Raw genomic sequence first — 7,249 nt, 5'->3', positions numbered from 1 at the left:
ATGAAAGTACTTCAGATTTGGCTTCTTTTACTTCACCATCTCATATGGTGTTTTTCCATGCTTGTTAATGAGTGTTGCATTTTGAGTAAAACAAGCAGTCTGCACAGCTTCAGCCCAGAAATAGGTTGGAAGCTTTGCTTCTTCAAGCATTGTACGTGCAGCTTCAATGAGAGTTTTATTCTTCCTTTCAACAACTCCATTTTGCTGTGGAGTTCCAGGAGCAGAAAATTCCTGCTTTATTCCATGGTTTTTGCAGAACTCTTCAATTATCAAATTCTTGAACTCAGTGCCATTATCACTCCTTAAGATTTTCACAGACTCTTTGACCAATTTATCCAGATGTTTGACATGATCAATCAAGATAGATACAGTTTCACTTTTTGTGTGCAAGAAATACACCCATGTGTATCTGGTGAACTCATCCACTATGACCAACACATATTTCTTCTTTGCAATAGACATGACATTCACTGGACCAAATAGATCAACATGTAGTAGATGATAAGGCTCAAGAATTGATGATTCAGTTTTGCTCTTAAATGAAGATTTTCTTTTTTTGGCTTTCTGACAAGAATCACAAAGGCCATCAGGAGCAAATACTAACGTTGGCAGTCCTCTCACAAGATCTTTCTTGACCAGTTCATTTATATTGTTGAAATTTAAATGAGAGAGTTTCTTGTGCCAATTCCAGCTTTCTTCAATTGATGCTCTACTCATCAGACAAATTGCAGAACCATCAGTACTTGTTGAAAGCTTAGCTTCATAAATGTTACCACACCTGTATCCTTTCAGAACAACTTTGCCTTTAGATTTACTCACAATTTCACAGTGTTCTTCAAAGAAATCAACATGATAACCTCTGTCACAGATTTGACTTATACTCAGCAGATTGTGTTTAAGTCCTGAGACCAGAGCTACTTCTTTAATTATGACATTCCCAATATTGATATTGCCATATCCCAAAGTTTTTCCAATGTTGCCATCTCCATAAGAAACACTTGGGCCAGCTTTCTCCACAAAGTCTGATAGCAGGGCCTTATTTCCAGTCATATGTCCTGAACATCCACTGTCCAGAACTAGAATATTTTTCCTGTTGCCCTGCAATCACAAAGACCACTAATTATTAGTTTTAAGGACCCAGACTTGCTTGGATCCTTTGGTCTTATTAAGTTTGTTAACATTTGCAGCGGATTTAGCATCAGAGTTTATGTTAACATTTTTCTTATCAGAACTTACACTATCAGACTTTGAATCAGAGTTTACACTAGAAGGAACAATGGAAACTTTCTTCAAAGAAGGTTTTATTTGATAATAATCATAGTACAAACTATGATATTCCTTACAAGTATAAATGGAATGCCATAAACTACCACAATGAAAACAAGGATTTTGTGGTTTGTATCTAACAGACTGACTCTTAACTCCTGATTTTGAAGGTAAGGAGTTAATATTCTTATTCTTCCTGCAAAAAGAAGCCAGATGGTTAGAACTTCCACAGTTATGACATGTTTTCCTAGGAGCATCAGGAACAGGTTTATAATCATTGCTTTTATTCACACCTTCCTTTCCATTCCTATTTTTCCTAGGTGATTTTACCTTTTTTGCATTCTTAACATCTTCCAGCTTATGCTTAAGCTGCTTCTTTGTCATTAAGCCTATGTTTACTTCAGCTGTCTTTTCCTGTTTTAGTTTGTCAGAAGTTAATTCCTCTTTAACTTCTGATTTCTCATTTTCAGACTTTACAGTTACAAACTTAAGAGGTTTTAAATTTGGATTTTGCTTAACAACAGGCTTAATTTCTTCAGTTCCTTTATCATTCTTATCCTCTCCATAACCTAAGCCCTCTTTCCAGTTTCCACTACTTAGCAAATTTTGAGTTGTTTTGCCAGAGTTAGTCCAAGTCCTGATAATCTCTCTTTCCTTTTCTAACTCAGTTTTTAGAGATTCATTCATTTTTAGCACTTCATCCCTAACATAAAAAGCATCATCTCTATCCTTCTGAGTTTGATGGAACATGACTAACTCTTTTTCTAAGAAATTATTTCTTTTCTTAAAAGCAAGATTTTCAGAAGTTAATCTTTCATATGTTAAAGTTTGATCTCTGTAACTAACAAACATGGTTTTAAGATATCTTCTCAACTCATTAATATCATCAGTATGAAAAGCATAAGTAGTCTGAGGTACCTTTGTTTCAGCAGCTTCAGAACTGCTCTCAGTGCTTTCTTTATCGGCATTTGCCATCAATGCATAGTTCTCCTCACTTTCAGAGTCTGAGGTGTCTGTCCAGCTTTTCTACTTTGTGACAAGAGCCTTGCCATTGTCACCCTTTACCTTCTTACAATTAGGATATATGTGGCCTTTCTCACCACAGTTATAGCATTTAACATTGGTATAATCTCCTCTGTCAGACTTTCCTCCTCTGCCTTCAGATCTTCTGAAATTCTTCTTATCAGAACTTATGCCTTTCCTGGAAAACTTCTTTCCCTTCCTGAACTTCCTGTATGCAATCTTTGTGATTCCTTTCACCATAAGAGCACACAGCTTCATCATCTCCTCATCAACATCAGTCTCAGGCAAGCTTTCAGAATCTGAGTCATCATCACTTTCAGAACTTGATGACTCAGTATCAGACTTTATGAAAAGAGCTTTACCCTTGTCTTTCCTTGAGGAAGCTACTTTGGGGGATTCTTCTTCAGCCTTAAGAGCAACTGTCCTTGACTTTCCTCCTTTCCTCTTGCTTCTTTGTTCCATCTCAAGTTCATGAGTCTTGAGCATTCCATAGATTTCATCAAAAGTTGTTTCATCAAGATTGTAGGTGTCTCTTATTGTCGTTGCCTTCAAATCCCAGCATTCAGGAAGAGCTAACAGGAATTTAAGGTTTGAATCTTCAAGATCATAATCTTTATCAACCAATGACAAATCATTCAAAAGTTTGACAAATCTATCATATAAATCATTCAATGACTCATTAGTCTTTGAGTCAAAATGTTCATACTCTTGAGTGAGTATTGTCTTCCTGTTCTTCTTAATTGTGTCAGTTCCCTGACACCTTGTTTCCAGAGCATCCCATATCTCCTTAGCAGTCTTGCAGTTGATTACCCTGTTTGACATTACATTATCAATGGCACTATGCAGTAAGTGTCGTACCTTAGCATCCTTAGCAATTGATGTTATATCTTCAGTAGTATAATCACTCTTCTCCTTTGGTACGGTCTTTGCTGCTTCACCTGCAACTGCAACAGCGAGCTTGGTTGGTTTGTGAGGCCCTTCCTTGATTCTATCAAGGTATTCTAGATCTGTTGCTTCCAGGAACATGGTCATCCTTACCTTCCATATGGGATATTCAGATGGTCTCAGTATGGGAACTCTGATAGTCTCATACCGACTTTGAATTTGTGTCTTTGGAGGTTCTTCAGTTTTTGTAGGCTTAGTTGGAGTTTCTGTGTCAGACATGACTGTGTTTGGATCTTTAACTGTATGTGTGTTAACAGATTTGCTCTGATACCACTTGTTAGGTCACACACTGTAGAGGGGGTGAATACAGTGTATAATACAATCAAATCAAACTTTAATATCTTAAGTAACAGAAAACAAACTTTATTGAAACAATAAACTCTGTTACAGTATGGAACTGTTACCTCTCAGTGATGAACAAATATCACGAGAGCTGCTAGGGTTACAATGAATAATCTTCTTGAATATGATAACACTTATAGTGTAAACCCTATGTCTGTGTTTATATACTACACAGTTAGAAGATAATCGCTAATTGATATGAAATATAATTCTGCTTCGTAAAATATATCAATCAGATATCTTTTCTTCCAAGTATTTCATTCTTCACGGAATTCCTTCTTCATGCATATCTCTTCTTATGTTTATCTCTATCTTCTTTCCTTTAATCAGCTACTGTCCTTATCTGAACGTCCTTCAACACTTAAGTTCTGATATCTAACTTCTGATGATTATCTCCTGATAATATAAGTACTGATATCCTTAAGTCCTGACTTTCAGTATAAGTACTGATTAATGGTTAAGTACTGATTTGTCCTGTTAAGTAAGATTTGAAATCTAAACATAAATCATATTAGTCATGACATTATCAAATATATCTAACATATATACTCTGATAGTGATTTGAATGTTGTGCTAGATGCTGACCTTGTAGTATTTAACATACTAGAAATCCCATGTCTGAATTAGTTGTTTATGTGGAAATTCATTTACACAAGCAAATTCTGATTTTGAGCTTAGTCAAATTTACTTTGTGTATCTTATTACTAAGTCAAAAACTAGATTCTTTCTTCTTATCTGTCAAATTCTGATGTCAGTAAATCTTAGGGATAACCTAAATGCTGATAAGCCTCACTTATCTGAAGAAAAGAAAAGAAAAGAAAATTAAAGTCAGGTACTCCTTTGAGATCTAGAATAAATATGTGGAAGGGAAGACCCAAGTGCATTGCTGGTATTAAGTAATATGCATTAGAAAAGCAAATAAATTTTTCTTGGTGACTTTCCACATTCTCTGATCACTAGAGAAATACTCTGATAATAGCATAAATTCTGATAGCGGTTGTGACTCATTTCAATGACAAAGCACATCAGCATTAGCTACCATTTCATAAGGGTACATGTGATGGAAGGTACAGTGGAATTGCATTTTGTTCCAACAGATCAACAACTAGCAGATATCTTCACAAAACCACTATGTGATAGTACGTCCGTCGGAGAATGATCCCAATATAAATTATCATATTGTTTTTGATATTCATAGAATAAATGATTTATCAACTATTTCTGTTTTGGAATAATGGTAAAATGCAGTTTTGATTCAGATTCTGATTTATGCTGATACGTATGTTGCTGTTAAATATCAAAGGTGGTATTAGTATAGATGATTGATATTGACTTCAATATGGGATGTTGTGAGCATCAAAGTTCGTATTGATATCTAATTTGATATGACATCAAAATAAGTATTAATTTCAAGAGTTCGGTTTTGAGTAAAGTTTATGATTCAATCCATAATCATTGCTTCTTGTTATTGTGGTTTACGATATTTCCGTAAACACTGTTTTACGAGTTTTATTCTCGTCAAGATTCAGAGTATTGTTGAAGCATTTCGCTCGAAAATATCAAAAAGAGTTTTGAATACAGTGAGAAACAATTATCCGATTTTTAACAAATTTTCTGTTTCAGCAATTATGATTTAAAATGTTCTGCGCTATTGCAGATGTCGGTTTAATATAAAAAAGGACCCTATATATGATATAATGAACTTGCTGAGCATTTCTTTCGCTCATACTTACCTGTTTTTAAATTTAACCTCCAGTGAGGATTATCTTGCGCTATTTAGCTGCGTAATTCGAGGAAGCAAAGAAGAAGCTCTTGGAAGGTGGTTGGTCCAGGGTTTGCGGGCTAGTATAAGTTCTGTTATGTAAAGTTGTTTATATTATATTATATTATAGTTCTGTTATTTTATAGTTGGGCCTGGTATACTTCTTTTCGAAGTTATACTAGCGGGTTAAGTTTTGAGATTGAGAATTATTGAAAAGAGTTTTAAAAGAAAGTTAAAAATTTATTTGTGGAATTTGGATATCTTGTTTCTAGAACTGTAACCTTAAAAGATCTTGGATTAGTTTGGGGTCATAAATGATAAATATCTTCCACTGGCATTTGTTTATTGATTAAACAGGTTAATTTGGATTGAGGTTTTATAGTGACGACCAAATCCCCTGACCCCGGATTTGGGGCGTTACATGGTGAATCACAATACCATGAATGTATAACAAGGAATTCAAAAAGATTGGCTTTCAATCAAGGAAAGAATCAGAAAGTAGAAGACCAAGGGTTCAAGGGTTCCAAGGATTGGTCTTTTGTTGAATAAGGAATAAGGGTTGGTATGTCAAGCAATTCAATATCAGAAATCAGTATGTGATATATATATTTGTGGAGTTGTATTGTATGTGTCTGGATCATATCTGAGAATTGAGCAATCAATGATTTATGAAGAATAAGGCTTATGGCTCAAGATCGTATCTGAGAATTGAACAATCAATGGTTTATGAAGAATAAGGCTTATGGCTCAAGATCAATAAGAATCAGGGTTCAAGGTTGAATAATTTAAAGTGCTTGCAATATAAAACGACATTTATTTTGAATACTAGCAACATGTTATGAGAAAGTTTGAAAATATTTGCAATATATCTTGAAGAAGGTTCAGAAGTATTTTCCTTGTCACAAATGATTTCCAACTTTACTTGTACTCATCTAACAGTTTTACTTTTCAGTCACTTTCCTTCTTTTTCTATACCTTGCCTCAATTCATCAATCACTTGCTTTCTTTTTCTACACTTCAGTTCTTTTTACTGATCACTGGCCTTCTTTTCTATGCCTCGCTTACTCTGTTAGGCATCACAAGTATCTATCAATACTCAATCTCATATCATTCGATTCGACACATTGACGTCATAACTTTTATCTACCCTTCGTTTTACCCAAATCCAACGTATGGATTGAAGGTTATGAATAAATCAGTTAAACAATGCACATACAGTCATATTATGCATCAACGAGATCACATATAATATGTAGCACGTAAGATATTTGATCAAAAAAAATTTCAAAGAAGATTCGGGGTCAAAATGATTTTCCAGGTATTTAATACGAATTTTTGAACATTTTTCGGAATTAAAATGAGCCTCCGAATCATTTTATAATTAAATAATAGGGTTCGAACACCCGAATCTGACTTTAAAATAATTTTAGAATAATTATCGAGCCTTGAAAATAATTTTAAATAATATTTTAAAGCTTAAAACTATTTTCCTGAATTTTTAAATCAAAAATAAATAATTAAATCTAATTAAATAATAAATTAAGATTATTTAATAACTAATTAAATTAATTAATTAATATTTAAATTAACTAACTAATTAAATAATTAATTATCAACTAATATTAATTAATTAATTAATTAAGATTTATTTTTGAGTTAAAAATAATTTTCAGAATAATAAATAATGAATTTTTGGAATTTAAAATAATTAAAAATAATTTCTGAAATTAATTATAAAAAGAAAATATAAATTTTGAAAATGATAAAACAGGAATATGATTTTTTTTGAACATTTTAAAACATAAATCTGATTTTTAAGAATTTTTAAATCCCAGGGACTGTTTAGTAAAAATGAGGAAAGAACGATGGCTAAAATGTAATTCGCCATCGTCTTCCTCACCTTTCCTCTCT

The sequence above is a fragment of the Apium graveolens genome, unplaced genomic scaffold (assembly GCF_009905375.1).
Source record: "Apium graveolens cultivar Ventura unplaced genomic scaffold, ASM990537v1 ctg2218, whole genome shotgun sequence".
NCBI lineage: Eukaryota > Viridiplantae > Streptophyta > Magnoliopsida > Apiales > Apiaceae > Apium > Apium graveolens.
Note: the sequence above shows the minus strand (reverse complement) of the source record.